The 19,638-nt window shown below is 36.2% G+C and overlaps 1 pseudogene; it reads left to right on the top strand.

Annotated features, from left to right (window-relative positions):
- The window catches only part of LOC102485056 (kinesin-like protein KIF11), a 107,452-nt pseudogene extending 88,935 nt beyond the window's left edge, over positions 1–18,517 (top strand).
- Positions 18,518–19,638: the final 1,121 nt, after the last annotated feature.

Genomic DNA, 19,638 nt, shown 5'->3' with positions numbered 1-19,638 from the left:
ATCAAGGAGCATTACTGAGATCAAAACCATCAGCACAGAAGTTCATGAACCATCATTGGCACTGACATTCTTGTAGAGCATAGTCACCATAAACTTTATACAACTTTTCACAAGCTTGCATGTGTTCTTCCCTTTACAGAAGCAAAACAGTAAAATGTGGTGACAATGCACAGTTGGGTCTTCCATCTTCAACTTGTTGTAAAATCTCCAAAACTCAACCAAATCACTTTTTTTTAGAATGAAGCTAGAACTGAGTTGTCAAATGATGTAGCAATAATATAGATACGAATGACTCTAGTACTTATAAAAATGAACTAGTGCCATCTGTTGGAAAAATGCGCCATGACTTTTCCAACAACCCACTAATTAAAGGTGCAAGTATAAATTCTTCTGAAATATGGAATTTCCCACAATCTCAAAAAACTTGGCAGAAGTTATTTGGCATCATGGTCTGAGCAAAATATAAAGCCATATTTTGCTCTTCTGCCTAAACAAATCACCCTCTGGCATGTACAGCTATTTCTACACATAAGCATGCATATATGTGTGTGTGTAGTCTTGATGTCTGGGAGCTCCTTCAAATTAGTTCATATAGAGCCACCTCATCCTTTGTAATTGCGCTGTAGAAGGCCATGCCATGGATATGGCAGGAATTACTTAGTTCGCTCTATGTTATAGATATTATGTTGTTTCCATCAGTACATGATTACAAACACTGCAGCAAATATTCTCCTATAGAGATCAGTTCCAATATATGTTATATTATTAGTAACAACTGTACAAGATATAGAACTTATAGGTCAAAGGTGTGGAATTGGTCAAAACACCATCCAATAAAAATATAAAAGCCATGTCTGCAAATCCTACAGGTAGTAGTATCTTTTTTGGATAATATGTTTGTTCTTTATTTTTTAATTGGAGATAGTATATGCACTTGACAGGGAAAGAAAGGAAGACAATACCCCTCAATGGGATATAGTTACACCACAATCCCTTCTCCCCCATTTCTGCATCCTGATGGGATTCTGGGCACACACATCATACCTGGTAATTTTCAAGTCAGTAGGGCTAGAATTCAAAAAGCTGTTGCCAGCATGGGATCAAGTTCCCTCAGCCACGAGGCTACGGGGTTGACCTGATAATATGTTTTGATTAAACTTTTGATGCCTACTAAGTTTTAAAGTAAAAGTGTTTCTTCTTCATCATCTTAATTTACATTTTACTTCTGAGTGAATTAACCATTATGTATCATATATGTAGACATAATTATAGGTCTATCCTTTGTCTATTTATGGGTTATTAGAAACTTGTCTATTTTTTCATTAGTCCTTATATTTTAACTAATTGAGCATTTTGGGATACGTACTGTAAATACTCTTTTTTTATGATGTGGTTCAACTTTGTATTGATTGATTGAGAGAGGGAAGCATCCTAAGCAAAGTCTCCTGCTATGACCCCCTATCCCCTATCTTTCCCAAGCAGGTAGGCACACATGAGCCTTATGTATAAGGGTGACCTGGAACTGAAGCCCAGTCTTCCCTGTGGCATCTTTTTAGATAATACTACATTGTTGTGTTAATGCAAGCGATTTACTTGCACCCATATGAGATAATTGTTACAGAGCGGTTCCTGTAAACACTTTTTTCCTACCTGTAATTACCCTGGCACTTTTATTAAAAATAAGTTTATCTCATGTGTGTGAGTTTATTTCAGAATTCTGTCCAGTTCCATGTATCTATATACTTCTGTTCTTACTCAAATACTAAATTATCTTGATGGCTGTCACTTCATAAAGACCCTTGAAATCAGTCAGCATTATTGTTTTTCTTTTTCAAAATTGTTTTGAGTAATCTACTGTATTATTAAATGTACATTTTATCTCATCAGATTATTTTAGTACTTCTAATGTTCCCCATTATGCCGTTAGATAACATATACCCTGTTGCTGAATAGCTTTGGCTCAAAGACAAAACACTGGAACTGAGTTTTGCATTTGCCAGTTCTCTTCACAGAGCATGTTATTACTACTGCTTTTACTTTTTCATGATTTTTAATATCTTCTCTTTTAAAACCACAATCACTTGGTCCTTCAGTTGAGTAAGTTTGATGTTTATCTCATGTCCTTTTGCCATTGTTTCTCTATTAAGGTTTTACTTACATTCAATTGGTATAAGAGTTTTTACTGGAAAATTCTTTGAACTTTTATTCTGAAGATGAAAAAATTTTATTTCTCTAATCTATCTCTAAGAACTGCAAATTACGTTGTGTTTTTCATCTGGTTCATGAATAGTTTTCGGTGAATGTTTTTCATGCATTGTTTCTATTATCCCTTTTCTCCTTTACAGATTTCTTTTTGTTTATTATGTATCTTGTTAATAAAGTTTTTTCTGGCCTGGTTAATTGCAGGAAGTTCATATTGAATAGGATAGGACACTACTTCAAATGGCAGCAATTTGTTCTGGTAAACTAAGTGCCCTATAATTTTATGCTAAGAAAGAGATTTTTCAAAAATTTAACTCAGGAGACCTTTAGGGTGAGTTCCTGCTTGCAATCTGGGAGCCACTTCTGGACTTCATAGCTCACCCTTCCAGCACCTGGGCTCTCCCTGACTGCCAGCCTGCAGGGAATCTTGAACCTGGTCTGGGCAGGCCTTCAGGGAGAGTCCATGCTCGGGCCTCAGAGCCACCTTGGGAATTTGAACTCCACTGTCCACTATCCCAGCAACCTGGCCTCACCCTGTCTGCCCTCTATCCAGGAGTTTTGAGCCCGGTCTGGGCAGGTCTGTAGGGTGGGTCCATGCTTACGGCCTGGAAGACACTTTGGAACTTTGGGTACACAAACCTGCTTATTGTGCGACTGGATCATCTTCACCAACTTATATCTTCTTAGCTTGCTACCACCTCATCAAGAGCTGAACATTCGGTAGAGGAGCCAAGAATTTGAAGTTACCAACAACTGTTCTGACCTGGGAGACACAGCTCTCCAGTAGGAACACACGTGGGAACTAAGTTTGAAATTTCCTCCACTCGTACTACAGAAACCGCTCTAATAAATAAATGGAAAACAGTGAGTACTGCATCAGATGACTAGAAACCAGCACAGATCTCAAAGAAACACGAGAAAACAACCACAAGAAAACAGGTGAGGGTAGTAGCACACCAAGAGTGGACAACACCAAGAAATACACAGAAATGTCAGAAAAAGAATTCTAAATATTCATAGTGACAAAGTTCAATGAGATGCAAGAGAAAACATACAATAAATTTCAGAAAATGAGAAAATCATTTCAGGAGATGAAAGAGGAATTTAATAAAGAAATAGACTCTCTAAAAGAGAATCAAACAGAACTTCTGGAAATGAAGAATACAATACCAGAAATTAAAATCTCCCTAGAAAGCATTAAAAGCAGATTGTACCATGCAGAAGAATGAGTTTCTGACCTCAAAGACAAAGTCTCCAGCATACACCAAATCACCAAAAAGAAGGAAAAAAGTACCCCCAAAAAAGAGGGACCAAATCACCAAAAAGAAGGAAAAAAGTACCACCAAAAAAGAGGGCAACGTATGGGAAATTCTAGATACCGTGAAACACCCAAATATGGGTATTCCAGATAAAGGCATGGAAAACCTCTTCCATGAAATACTATCTGAAAATTTTCCAAGTACAGAAAAACATGGAGAAATTCAGACCCAAGAAATAAAAAGGACCCCAAATAGAATTGACACAAAAATATCCTCCCTCTGGCACATCATAGCCAGATGGGTAAACATTAAAGACAAAGACAATATTTCAAAAATGGCAAGGGAGAAATATCAACTTACTTATAAAGATTATCCCATTAGGCTATGTCAGATCTCTCAACTGAAACAACAAAGGCAAAGAAGGAAGGGGAAGATGTGTTCAAAACATTGAAAGAAAAATTATTTCAACCAAGAATACTATATCCAGCAAGACTGTCCTTCAAATGGTTAGAACAAATAAAAATATCCTCAAATAAACAAAAACTTAAAAGAATTCACCAATACTAGACTAGCTCTACAGGAAGTACTGAGGGGAGTGTTGTATAAGGATAACTAATGCAAAACTAATAGGAGACCAAAACACAACTGAAAAAATGGTTAATGAAATGAGGGATAAATCCACAAATATCAATAATAACGTTGAATGTTAATAAAATAATTATCCCATTAAAAGACAGAGACTGGCCGAATAGTTACAAAAAGTCAGAAACCATCTCTATTTGCTGCTCACAAGAAACACATCTCACTGATAGGACTTACACAAACTGAAAGTGAAGGGCTGAAGAAAGGTATTCCATGCAAATGGAAACCAAAAAAAAAACACTGCAGTAGTGTTATCAGTATCAGACAAAATAGACTTTAAAATGAAAAATTTAAGAAAAGACAAAGAAGGACATTATAACATATTAAAATGACTTATTCACCAAGAAGATAAAACACTTTTTAAATATCTATGCAACCAACAGTAGAGCACCTAACTACATCAAAGAGACTGCTTGATTTCAAGGAAGAGCTAGACTGAAACAAAATAAACGTATGGGATCTCAACAGCCCACTGACTCTTCTGGACAGATCATCTAGACCAAAAAAATAAACAAATAGATACAAGATCTAAATGATATCATACATGAAATGAACTTGATAGACATTTATAGAGTATTTCACCCAACTACTACAAAATATATTTTTCTCACCCCCACATGGAACATTTTCTAACCACATGATAGGGCACAAAACAAGCCTTTACAAATTTTTTTTTTCTGACCACAATAGAATCAAACTTGAAATCAACTACAGGAAAAGCCTCAAAAATTTACAAACACATGCAAACTAAACAACCAACTCTTAAATTTACTTCAGGACTAAAGAAGAAAATAAGACAGAAATCAAAAGGTTCATAGAAACCAATGATAATGAACAAGTGTTTATAACCTATCACACAAAGCAAAAGCAATCAGGGAAGTTCATAGCAGTTAGTGCCCATAAAAAAAAAAAAAAAAAAAAAAAAAGCAGAAAGGTGACAAATAAACAACATAACAACACAACTCAAGGAACTGGAAAGACAACAACCAAAAACCCAAAAGACTCCAGGAGAAAAGAAATAAGATTCAAGCAGAAATAAAGTAAAAAGAGAACAAAAGAACTATACAAAAAAAAAAAAACAAATAGAACTGAAAGATGGTTCTTTGAGAAGAGAAACAAAACTGACATGGTATTAGCTAGAGTAATCAACAAGAACAGAGACAGGAACCAGATAAATCAACACAGCAACAGGAATTATTGCAATGAATACACCACCAATACAAAATATCAGAGTACTATGAGCAACTATATGCCAAAAAACAAGAAAATCTAAATGAGATGGACAAATTTCTGGACATGTCAAATTTACCAAGATTGAATAAGGAAGAAACAAAATCTAAACAGACCCATAACAAGCAATGAATACGGATGCAAAAATTCTCAAGATACTAGCAAATCATATTCAACTTCAACAACATATTAAAAAGATTATATACCATGACAAAGTAGGATTTATTGCAGGGAATGCATGGATGGTCCAACATACACAAAACAATAAATGTAATACATCACATTAACAAAAAGAAAGATGAAAACCACATGATCATATCAATTGATGCAGAAAAAGCATACAATAAAATACAACATCCCTTCATGATTAAAACTCTCAGCAAAATTGGCATAGAAGGGACATTCCTTAACACAATAAAAGCCATCTATGAAAAACTCATAGCTAACATCATACTGAATGGGAAAAAGCTGAAAGCCTTTCCACTAAAAATTGAAACAAAACAAAACTGCCCACTCTCTTCACTCTTTTTTTTCCCCCTCCACTCCTTTTTAACATAATACTGGAAGTTCTAGCCAATGTAATTAGATAAGAGAGACAAATAAAAGACATCCGAATAGGAAAAGAAGTAAAATTATTTCTATTTGCAGATGACATGATACTATACATAGAAAATCCAAAAGAATATGTGAAAAAACTCCTGGAAATGATAAACAAATACAGTGAAGGGACAGGATACAAATCAACAGACAAAAATCTATAGCATTTTTATACCCCAACAATGGACAAATGAAGACAGAACTGAAGAAAGAAATCCCATTTTCAATAACCACAAAAACTATAGGATATCTGCAAATAAACCTTACCAATGACATCAAAGATCTCTATAAAGAAAACTATGAAACACTAGAAAAAGAAATTAAAAATGATACCAAAAAAGTGAAAAAATATCCATGTTTCTGGGTTAGAAGATTTTATATAATCAAGGTGACAATGCTACTCAAATTAATCTACAAATTCAGTGAAATCCCAATCAAATTACCAGAGATATTCTTCACAGAAAAAGAAAAACAACCATAAAATTTGTCTGGAAGCACAAAATGTCCCATATTGCCAAAGTAATACTGTACAAGGGGAATAAAGTAGGAAGCAGCTCACTTCCTGACTTTGAAAACATATTACAAAGCTGTGATCATTAAAAAAGCATGATATTGACACAAAAACAGACATGTAGACAAATAGAACAGAATTGAGAATTCCCAGATAAACCCCAAAACATACAGTCAACTGATCCTTGACAAACAGTACAAGATAATCCAGTGGGAAAAAAAATATTCAGCAAATGGTACTAGGAGAACTAAATATCCACCCACAAAAGAATAAAACTACATCTTTATCTCTCACCACTAACAAAATTAACTCAAAATGTATTGATGATCTAAACATAAAAATACTGGTGAAAAACACAGGAAAACTCTTAGAGACCTTGGAGTAGAAAATGACTTCTTAAAGAAGACCTCAAAAGCACAGGCAATAGTCCAAAAAATAGACAAATGGGACTATATTAGGCTTAGAAGCTTCTGCACAGCCAAAGAACCCTCAGAGTGGGAAAATATATTTGCAATTTAAACCTTAGAGAAGGGACTGACACCAAGAATATACAGGGAACTCAAGCAGCTTACCCACAAAAAAATAAATAAATAAATCCTCAAAGATGGGAAAAGTAGCTGAACAGACAATTCTCCAAAGACATTTGAATGACCCAAAAGCATATGAAAACACGCTCAACATCTCTTGTCATAAGAAAATGTAAATCAAAACTACTTAACCCTAGTCAGAATGGCTAAAATTAAGAAGATAAATAATGATAAGTTCTGGCAGGGTAGTAGTGAAAAGGGAATTCCTACACTCTTTGGAATGTAAATTAGTACAACCACTTTGTAGGACAATATGGACATTCCTTAGAAACATACAAATAGAAATATGATATGACCCAGTAACTCCACTTTTAGGTATTTACCAGAAGAATAGAAAAAGCTTCAGTCGGAAACACACTTGTGCATCCATGTTTGTTGAAGCATTATTTATCATTGTTAGTACATGGAATAAACCCAAATGTCCTAAAATAGAGGATTAGATTGAAAAACATGTGACATGTGTACTCTATGGAATATTACTCAGCCATAAAAAATGAAACCCTGACATTTGATACAAAGAGGGCCAATATGGAAAACTTAATGCTAAGCAAGTCAGACTATGATAGACAGACATTGTATGTCCCCACTCAATATATACTGATTATCTGTGTTATATAGCAGAAACTAAAAGTTTGGAAGGTATAGTAGCAGGGAGGGCAATGGTGAAATACTAAAGATAGTAAGGATAGGGGTAATATGTGGGTGGGTAAAAGAAAGAAAAGGTTGCACTTAATTGACAAAAAAAAAAAGAAAGAAAAACTATTTGCTGATGATGATGTGTATAGTAATGGGTCTGTCTTGACTGATATGCATGGCAATCATGCTGGAAAAAGGGATGATATACACTATGAAGACATATGTAATTAAACATGATTAAATAAATAAACTAAAAAATTTTAACTCAGAATGAAGATTTATTTTTTGAATAAAATAGTCCTTGTTGTTTACAATGTTATTTCTGAGTTGTAAAAATTATCTCCTTTCCCTCTACGTTTTTATGTAGTTTATATCCCTTTCCCATGTCCCTAATCTTGATTGCCATAATCAGACAGACAAAATATACAAGAATACCTTTTTCTGACATTTGTAGTAGAAACTACAATAGGTTTTGTGATTTATTTGTTTGTTTGTTTTTTCAATCTTTATTTCTCCTTCAGTAGCAAAATTGAGCTGATGCATTCTGGCTCTCCCTTCACATTTCAAGATGCTACAGCGCAGCTCAGGGGGCCCCCTTCCTCCCTGCCTTTCCCATGGTTCTCTCTAGGTACTTACCAGCTCCTTTGATGATAGACTTGGCCAGTTGATTTGTTTTGGTCAATGAAGTATGAACATAAGGACAATTTGCTAGATACACAGAGGCCTCAAGAAGCCCCTTTACTTGCTTCCCTTGCACTTTAGCCAATACGAAGAACACTCTTTGGGGCTTGGGTCAAAGGCTTCTGACCCCAGGATAAGATGACACATGGAGCAGTACTGAGATCAATTGCTTCCTAAAGACAAGCTCAACTTAGTCCAGCAGAGCCATATTCAATCCCTAGCCCGTGAGCAAGATTTAAGAACCACTAAACTTTGGAATCAGTCTTATGCCCCATTTTCAAAGGAAATACTTGATACTCTATGTCTCTCAAACCATTCTCTTGAATTATTATTATTATTATTTTTTGTTAAAGGGTGTGTGCATCCACCATCGGAACAGAGACAGAGAAACAAAAGGAGTAGGAGAGAGAGAGAGAGAGAGAGTGAGTGGTAATGGCCACATTGCAATCTCTTCTCTCCATTCTCTTCTCAGGACTTTGGGGGTGCACGCCTACCCACCTGTCATGATTCTTGTCCAGGATTGGAACCATGATGTCAGCCATGTGAGATCCAGCTGCCTGAACCACCACACCACCTGACTGGCCCTATTGTCTCGAATTTTAAACCTAAATATCCAACTGTCATTTGAATACCCCATTCTGGATGATTCATAAGTGCCTTAAATTCAATATGAACAAAAATAAAAATTTTTCCCCAGATAAGGTAATTTTCCCATGTTGTTTCCTATTTTGGTAAAGAAGAATTACATCTATTTTCAAAGCAAAGAAAGTCAAGGCACTATCTTCCTTTCTACCGTTTTCCTTAGCCCTACTGCTCATTGATTAATTAGTTTCTTCGACAGCAATATAATTTTATGAATAAATACACTTTTTTTCTGATGCATGCTATATTTTCCTATAAGCTACTTTAAATTTTTCATGAAATAAAGTAGAATAGAAACAAATAATGAAAAATTAAAAATCCCTGTTGATTTTTTCACCTCAGTAGCTCTAAATTATTTACCCACTTCTCTATCCATGCTGCTACTGTATTGGCTTAGATATTCATCATTCTTTGCAAGGAAGGTTATATGCCTTCAAACTTCTTCCAAGTTACTTATTTTCTAATGCATTCTACACTCTTCTCTTAGTGTTCCTTTTAACATGAAAATTTGATGTACTTAAAGTTCTCATGGTTAGCTACCTTCAGAAAGTACATATTAACCCAACTCACTATCCAAATGTTAACACGCTGTTGCTCTGTGAACACAGAAAGCTCTCATGCCTTTTCATGTTTCTTAAGAAGTGGTTTCATGGGGTCAACAGGTAACATGGAGGTTAAGGCACTGGATCCCACATTGCTGGATGAGTAGTTTGAGTTTTGGACCTGGCAGCTTGAAAACTCATACCAGGCATGTGTGCGTGCATGCCCAAAATCCTGCGAGGAGACTGGAAGAGAAGTAATCAAGCCATGGCCATGACGTCTCAATATGAGAGAGGGGTTTTCTCACTTTCCTTCTTTGTCTCTCTCTGGTGAGCACACACAGCCTACAGCAAAACCTTAAAAGTAGTTTCCTTTTCACAAAAAAAATGTACTTTCCTCTCTTCCTATTATTGTTCAGCTACTTAACTGAGTTCTACTCATCCCTCTAGACCCAGTTCAGGTGTGATCTCACCTGCGTATCTTTTCACAACCATTTTATACCCTTTCCTCCACAATTAGGCTGAGTTAACTCCCCCACAGGAATTTGTGCATAGATCTATGGTAGCACATTTAACAGTGTTTACAGTATTGGCTTATGCCTCTGCTTTTTGATGTATTTCTCAGAAAATATCAAAAGTATATTTATTTATGTCTAGATTATAGAGTAGTACTCTTATTTATCCCTATATCTCAAGCACTTAATACACAGATAGTAAAAAAAAAATATTAGAGACATGAACAAACAAACGAAAGGTTGGATAAACAGATGAGTAATCTTAACTTAGGACCCTAAGTCTCAAATACAATACAAATCCATGAGACTCTCTAATTATTTTTCACTTAAGACGCATAAGTTCAAGAAGAGGTTTCCTAGTAAATCTTCCTCAACCTGCTAAGGTATCCCAGACAGACTTAGTACTTTGGACAAATCTTAATCATCATGCCATATTGCCCTAACTTATTTTCAAGTCTGACTTTCCCAGTGAACTGTGAAACTCCTGAGGCCTAAATGCCAATTTCATTAGTCTGTGAAATCCTAAAACCAAGTACAGTTAAATTTCAAAACTGAATGTTCTTTACATGGTGGTGTCACTTATATGTGGTGCCAATCAATTCTTGTTGACGCAACTTGTTGATTCATTTCCCTCAAGAGTAATAGCCTTATTATGTATATACTCCAATACAAGAACTAAAGGCAGTTTTTTTTTTCCACATTTATTACAAAACCTTTGAGTATGGAGATCAAAAGAAAAAAAGGACTCGTTGTGTTTTCTTACAATTACAGGATGTTTGAAAATTATCTATACGACTGTATCTTTATCAATAGCTCAAGAAAGCGAAGAGGTGAACTAGTCACAAATGAGCCGACAGTACTTGCTCCTCAATTACCATTTAAATTAACACACAATTTTACTTAACTTTTATATAGGTCTCAATTCAATAGGGTCCATGACCTTAAAATATCACCACCTCTCATTTTAAAAGATCCTAACTAATCCACTTGAGTTACATTATCATATTTTGATATTTTATTAGTTATTTTTCTGAGCTCTTTGGGTATTGCTGCTTTTAATATGCATCTATATTTTTATGCATTTGTATTCAAACTCCTCCTATGAAAACTATTACTCTTAGAGGATGCACTGATTTTAAAGATCATGCTTCCCTTTTCTCACACTGTATATTACTGTAATATAAAGCAAATTTAATAACTGCCTAAAATCTATAAAGTACTGCTGGGTATCATTCTTACTCTAAGCTTTATATCACAAATTGTGATTACTTTGTTGTTATTTTTGAAGAGCTCTAAGAAAATCAGCACACAATTCAAGTAAGAGTCTCTTAATGCTTTATGAAGTTTCCACCAATACTGTATTTCAAATACATAAATATTATTACAAATGTTGAATAAGAAGACTCTGCTTTGGAGATTTAGGGGTAAAAATAAATAACATTCTTCTACAGCCTGATAAAACACTGTGATAGCTAACACATACATAAGATCATTTTACAATTAAATCGCTAAATAATAATAAATATCTCAGAATTAAAATTGTGATTTTGTTTCTACTAACATGATGAATAAAGAATTCTTTCAGTAACAGCTGTGGTTATCAATATAATATGCCACTTATTTTAAGTTCTTGCTTTATACTTTTTGAATCCAAAACCATTTAAGGAAAACTCACTTTTTTTCTTTTTTCTTTTTCTTTTATTATTATTATTTTGGTTATAGGGCACATGCGCTTGCCAGAGAGGCAGAAAGTGAGAAATCGCCCTACAAGGGGGATGGCCATGCCACAGTTCTTTCTCTTCCATTCTCCTCTCAGGATTTTGGGCACACATGCACATGTGCCCAGCATGACTTTTAACCTGCCAGGTCTGGGACTCAAACCACATTCAACAACATGGGAGTCCAGTGATGTAACCATTATGCCATCTGTTGGTCCCAGGGAAAATTTACATTTTAAGTTTGCTAACTAATAGCCAAAGACTTAACCTTAATCTAGGAAATTAAAATTTCTATGAACTTAATATAAAAAAGTTTTTTTTTTTATTTTTCCCATGGTTTCATGAGAAAAAACATTAATATGCCATTTGTTGCTTTCATTCCAACTTAACTTTCTGCTGCCCCAATAGTCACCTTATCATGATATACATTCAATACATTAGCACTTCTTAGCATTCTGTCCTTAAAAACCCCCAGTTGGGGGCCAGCAGGTGGCATAGTGTTTACGGTGCTGGATTCCCACATAGCTGACCATGGTTCAAGTCCAAGACCTGGTAGCTTGAAAAATCACACCAGGCACATGTGCCCAAGATCCCAAGAGAAGAATAGAAGGGATTGTGGCATGACCATTCCTCCTGGAGGGTGATTTTCCACTTTCCCTTTTCTCTGTCTCTGGCAAGTACACACACCGTATGACAAAAACCTAAAAAGAAAAAAAAAAAAGTATTTTTTTTGGGGGGGATGAGGTTTTTGCTATAGGGAGTGTGCACTCCCCAGAAAGACAGAGACAGCCAGACAGAAGGTGAGAAATCACCCCCCAGGGGGGATGGCCTCCATCCTCCTCTCAGGACCTTGGGTATACACACACACACACACACACACACACACACACACACCTGGAATGAGTTTAAGCCACCAGGTCTAGGACTTGAACCACGATCGACTACATGAAAGTCCAGCAACATAATCATTATGCCAACTGCTGGTCCCAAAAAGTAATTCATTTCTATTTTGCCTCGATACCAGAGCCCTTTTGATCGTCTATTTTGCTTTTTCCCTCTCCATTTGATTCATGTATGACCTCACCATTCACCTCTCCCAACGTGCTTTAGTTCTTTGAACTTCCCAAGACAATTAGGTTTTCTTTTTCTTCTACACTCTTGTATTGGGTAATTCCCATCTTCTCTATGTTTTTATATAATATGGACCTCCAATTCTTTCTGTCTAGTCTCCTTTCTTGTTTCCTGCAATTTTTATGATGTCCTGGATTTTTAATTTACTGTCTTTTCCAGAGTTTTACTCATCAGATGTTTGTGATGAACTCTCTCAAATAGCTTTTCATAACAAAAACTTCCTATGTCACATTCATAACAAAGTTGGGTAGCATCATTTTTTAAATACAGTTTACATTTCTAAAGATATGAAAGAGGTGCAGTACTTTTTATTTGTAACAATCATCACTTTGCTGATGTGCTGCATTTTATGAGTCTGTGCCAGCAAACTTCCATCTAAATTGAGCTGACACAGCTGCCAAGGTAATTTTTGAAGGACCTTAATTTTTCATAACACTCCTTTTACATACTTTGCATCCAATTACTTTCTGAGTTAAAGAAAGGAGACACCAGAGTGGAATCTATGCTGGGAGTTCCAAGTCCTGCTTTTTATAACACAAGATCTAGGCCTGGCCATTGAGATCTATTGACAATAGCGTGACAGCCAAGCTAATGATTTAGTGTTCCAGTGCACTTTGGTTTAGGACTTTGATAGCTAAGCATCAGAAATTCATATTTCAGACTTCCTGGCCTATCTATAAATTCATGAGTAATTCCTATAAACTACCTGCCCAAATTTTATTCATATATTTGTTTATTTATACCTTGAATAGTTCTTTAACATTTTGAAGGTAGCTTGTAGCAATAAAATACATTAAAAGAAGGTGATGCAAAAGAGAAAAAAAAGGTAAGGGGAATACATTGATACCTTGACTATAAAGTCAGACACACGTTATCGGTGGGCCACAAATTCAGCACTAAGATTTCTAAGCAGGCAAGTGGGGAAAAGCTGTAACAGTTCAGTGAAAATAGTGTAATTCAGCATTTCTTCATTTGAAAACTAGAAAAAAAAAATCTTTCCTTGAGTTTCCTAAAAAAAAAAAAAAAAATAGATGTTGTATGGGCAATGAACATGTTTCTTATCATGAGACATCACAAACTTCCATTGAAAAGTCATTACTGCACTTCAAATGTTAGTTGGCACAATTTAGTTGTTATCAGGAGAATTACAATCTAAATAACAAATCTATTTCCTAACTCTATGCCTATTTTTGCTGCTGTTTATGCTTATTACTGGTTATTTCTGATTATATATCTATGTTAAAACCCATATCTTCTTCAAAGCTTAGTTCAAATATTATGTTCAGGCATGTAATATAGTGAAAAAGAGCACAGGATGTGGAGAAAGGCCTTAGGTGGCTCCTTCACATAGAAGCAGTCTGCTTTTAACCGAGTTGCTTTTCCTCTCCAAGCCCTGCCTTTCCTATCTGTAAAACAGGACGAAAAGTGGATCTTATAAAATTGCCAGTAACTTTCAACCTGATAAGGAACCATAATAAACCTTCAATAAATGATTGGTTTAGCTAGCCAGAAAAGCCTTTTGTTAAAAATCACTTAACTCTTCATGTTCAGATAGTAGTATGAGTAGACGGTAAACAACCAGGTTTATTTCTTTATCACTTCATTTGAAACTGTCATCACAATGTTAGGCACATGGCCCCCAACATTCCCGCCTGCTGCAATGTAATCCCTACATAAGGATTTTGCAGATGTCATCCAGATTCTAATTTAATGACTTCAAGCCAGTAGAAAAGGAAATTATCTTGGATAGGCCTAAAATCAAATAAGTCCTTCAAAGTGTCAGAGTTACTCAGAATGAGAGCAAATCAACAGTGGCCATGAAGAAGTAATCTATCATGTTGTGAGAAGGCCACAAGACTAAGACCTGGGGTTGGCCTTCAGGAACTGAGGGTTACCGCTAGCTCTTCATAAGTAAAGAGAAATGTCAGTCCTACAGTCACAAGGAACTGAATTTTGCCTAAAAGCAGGGATCTTGGAAGAGGACCTCAAGTCTTGCTGAGATTGTAGTCTTGGCCAATAATTTTTTTTTAGCCTGACCAGAGGTACCTCCTGACTTGTGCCCAAATTCCTAGCCCATGAAAACTGTGAAATAATACATTTATCTTTTTATGTTGCTAAATCTGTGATTACTTGTCAAACAGCAAGATAAAACTAATACCATAATATTAGTCAACATTTCAATCTTAAATTATCTAATTAATATAACAGAGATAATAGAACTCATTGTACAGAAGTGTCATGAGGTTCAATTATGATTATAAATTTACACATGTTTATAAATAGCAAATCTATTAAACCCAAGATGGCATTGTTACTTTTACAACTATATGATATTTACGGCTTACGTTAGTACTCTTGGTAGTTTCTTCATGGATATTAGCCCCTGCCCCCACTATATCATGAGCTATTAAAGAGAGCTATTTTTCTTTAAGGGGTTTTTGCTTTAGGGCATATGCACCTGTTGCAGAGAGAGAGTGAGAGGGGAAAAGTGAGAAGTCACCCCCCAAACAGGATGGCCATGCTGCACTCTTTTCTCCTGCATTCTCCTTCCAGGTTCTTTGGCACACATGCATATACACTCAGCATGAGTTTCAAGCCACTGAGACACAAACCATGGTTGGCCATGTGGGAGTCTAGCAATGTAACTGCTATTAAAAACAAAACTTTTAACTTTTGTATTTTTGTACCTCAATAAAATATCCTTGCAAAATTAATCATGACAATAGAAGTCAGAGTAGTAGTTACTCAACAGGGGAGGTAAGATGAAGAGTGAGAAAAGAGGGACCAGCTGTTAGCATAATGGCTATGTCGCTGGACTCCCACGTAGTCGACCCCGGTTCAAGTCCCTGACCCGGTGGCTTAAAACTCACGCCGGGCACTTGTGCGTGCATGCCCAAGATCCCGAGACAAGAATGGAGGAGAAGGGATTGCAGCGTGGCCATCCCCCCTGGGGGAGGGGGATTTCCCACTTTCCGTCTCTCTGTCTGGCGAGCATATGCGCCCTATAGCAAAAACCTCTCCAAAAAAAAAAAGAGTGGGAAAAGATACCAGGAAAACTTAAGAGTTTGGAAATGCTCATATTATCAACTTGTATGCTTATTATTAGTGTATTTTATATGTTTTCTGTGTTTAAATATTTTTTTAATTTAAAAAAATATTGTTATTTAGTATATTAGTCAAGCATAAACAGAATTATTTGAATGGAATGTAAAACTTGTCATTATTTTTTCGTATGAAATTCAGTCCAACTCAACAGCAAATAAAATAGGTACATGCCAGATTTTCCAGAGTGAAAGTGACAGTAGTGGCTACACTACTACACTTTCAAATATAGCAGATAGGGACCAGCAGCTGGCTTAGTGGTTGACTCTGGACACCCACATGGCCAGCTGCAGTTCGAGTCTGGGATCTAGTGGCTTGAAAATCACACCAGGTGCATGTTGCATGTGTACCCAAAATCCTGAGAGGAGGGCAGAGGAAAAGGGATTGTGGCAAGGGGGAGGTGATTTCTCACTTTCCCTCCTTCTATCTCTGTTCCTATCTCTCTCACTTCAGCAAGCACAAAAATCTTTAAAAAAATTAATTTAAAAAAATGTCAAGATAAACATCACAACAAGAGTTGATATGGGAGGCTTCTAGTAGATTGTCTTAGCTTTTCAGGTGATACATTTCAGATAAGTGGCTTTGTAATAGATCTTTCTAAAAACAAAGACATGAAGAGCCAAATAAGTAAACCAAAAGCATGAAAAATTTGCTCATTTGTTCCTATCTTGTGATCTATAGATTTCTATCTTTAATATATTTGAATGTTACCAGCATTTTAAAGAATTAACATCATGTATCAAATGGTCTTAATTATTTTTGATAAGAAAATAAAAGGTATGATGTTCATGGAACATCAGAAATGGTAAAAATAGCAAAGGGGCACATGCATATAGGGCTCTTTCCTGAAAGCACATTGAACCCTCATGGGCAGTGTCAGCAGGTTAATTAAGAAATCTCTTAGGCATGGCACATGTTCAGTCCAGATTAACATTACCTGAGACATGCTTATAACAAATGCTTGTTCATCAGTATTCACCCATCTGACTGACCTGAGTTAAAATTAGAAAATGCTACTTGCTTCAAGGACTGAATGCCTGCAAAATCATTGCATGGAAGAATGAAAGGCAGCCATGTGAGGAGTATCAGAAGACAAATCGTGTTCCGAGCCAGACTATTGCAATGGCCTGTTAGCTTCGGCAGATCTAAGGGATGTTTTAGAAAGCAGCACCTTTCTCAGGAAAAGAAGAAAGTCTCATTATTATCCTTAATTTATATTGTTAGTCTCAGAGCTTGAAGGAAATTCAGAGGTCACTAAAGCCAAACCTCTACTTTTAGAAAGAAAAAGAGTGGGTATCCTGAAGAGGTTAAACTGCTCAGAGAATAAAGGGTTAAGAAGAAACTTGTACAAAATAGCTAGAAGAGAAAACTTCAGTACAAAGAAATGAGAAATGTTTGAGGTGAATGTGCTAATCACCCTGGTTTGATCATGACATATTGTAAACGTGTTAAAATAGCACTTTATAACCCATAAACGTGTACAATTATGTGTCAGACACACAAGAGATTTATTCTATATTGTGTTATATTAAAATGAAATAATAGTTAAATTAAGGAAAATATATCAGTGTGATATGAATGTTAAGAATTATAAAACAGTTCTCTCTTCAGAAAAATGTTATAAAAGCTTTTGAAAAACTATTTTCAGTTCTTCTTTAGCGTAATAATATATGTGCTAGTCACTAGGAAACCTCTAGTCAGTAAAACACAAGAGATGAAGTAATCTAAACTGCAGAATTTGTAGGCCAGGAAGTGAGAGAAGCAAAGGACACAGGTACAGCCCAGCCAGAATCAAGTATTGAAGTATTCAATAACTGTTCTTGCTCTACCCTCCAATATCCTAAAAAACAGGCATCTTCCTTGCCTCAACAAGAAATGACTCTACAGGGACCAACAGTTGGCGTAGCAGCTATGTCGCTCGACTCCCATGTAATCGACTGCAGTTAGAGTCCCGGACCCAGTGGCTTAAACTCACACCAGGCGTGTGTGCGTGTGTGTGCATGCCCAAGATCCTGAGAAGAGAATGGAGGAGAAGGGATTGAGGCGTGATGACCCCCCCCCCCGGGTGGGGGGTGATTTCTCACTTTCTGTCTCTCTGTCTCTGTCTCTCTGGTGAGCACACATGCCCTATAGCAAAAACCTCTAAAAAAAAAAATAGAAAGAAAAGAAAAGAAACGACTCTACACAAATAAAGTTAGTGATATCAGGAGGCTCAAACACTGCAAATAGAAAGCCCATTTGGAATGTAAGGAGAGAAATTTAAAGGTTGGTGCTGCAGACAACAGACCAAGTCACGAGAGGAGAAAGAGCAGATGAGGTATCAAAGGCACTAAACTGATTCTGAATAATGGATCGCTCCTTCCTGTGGCACACATCCATTGTTTCTACTCTAGTTGAGACACAGTCTGTGTCAATGTCTTGAATTTTCACAGATCCTTGTGGCCTGCATAGGTCCACCTGTTGGTCTGGTTACCACGAGGAAACTGGATCCAGGGTTCACTGATTCCAGTGAACTAGTAAACTAGACTGGCTAGAAATTGGACCAATTAAGCTACTTGCTGTTTAGATTGCTCTCCCTGCGGCTTCAATGTGACTAAGAGAGTTGAGTTTTTCCAAAGGGTAGCTGGCAAGGAACCCAGTGTCAATGTAAGATACCTGCCCAACATTATGGCACAAGCCAGCACCTAAGCAAGGCATTGTGATTCCCCATCTTCCCTCTGGGCTATCCACCTGTGAGTGTATCTGTCCTATTTGTTCCCACAGTGACATTGTAAACATTCAGAACCTATGCATTTAACAGTCTAAACAGACGCTGGAAGCAGACGAAGCATAACCATTATGTCTTTGCAGAAGCTTCCCTCTCACACCATTTTCTAACAAATCTAACACTCTTCTCATCACACTACCTATTCCCAATTAGACTCTAGTTTATATGGGGATGGCAATTCTCTTATTTAGACTATTATCCCAGGTCTCAGTTATAATCAAAATAGGTCTAGCTGCTACCGTCCACGTCAGGCACATGTGACAGGAGTGGACAGCAGCAGGCATTCTCACTTTCACTTTCTCTCTCTCTCTCTCTCTCCCCCCCCTGCTTTTCTCTCTCTCTGGCAAGCACACTAGCCCAATGCAAATTTTAAAAAAATCCATCTAGAGGGGTATGGGAACATGAATGCATAAATATATATGCAGCTATGAAATTGGTAACATAATAAAAAACTAGAATATATGACTCTCTGAGCACTCTGTTATGTCCAAAAAAAATTAAATTTTACACAAGACTGAAATAATTTTTAAATTGATTTCAAAAATTAAAATAATTTTAAATCTTTCCATAAGATAAACTACAATGTTCCAGTTGTACTGGAGAAAATGAGAATTTTCAGAGACCATGTTATACCTTGGTTTCTTTCTTTGTAACCCTTTTATTTTCTACAAAAAAGGGAGAAACTTTTTTTGAAGCATTCAATCAGATGCACTTATAAAATTTCTTCCATCTTTTCTTTAACCTCTGAAAATCATTTATAATAGTTCATGGGAAAATGTTCAGTTATTTTTTTCATTAAAAGTGATTTTCTGAGCCAGCTCTGTGGCAGAGTGGTAATGTGCTGCTCAAAAGAAGCCAAATCCTACATGGCAACCTTAG

Source organism: Tupaia chinensis, unplaced genomic scaffold (assembly GCF_000334495.1).
Source record: "Tupaia chinensis unplaced genomic scaffold, TupChi_1.0 Scaffold148587_1, whole genome shotgun sequence".
Taxonomy (NCBI): Eukaryota; Metazoa; Chordata; class Mammalia; order Scandentia; family Tupaiidae; genus Tupaia; species Tupaia belangeri.
The sequence above is the reverse complement of the archived record's forward strand: the minus strand, read 5'-3'. Positions and strand labels throughout refer to the sequence as shown.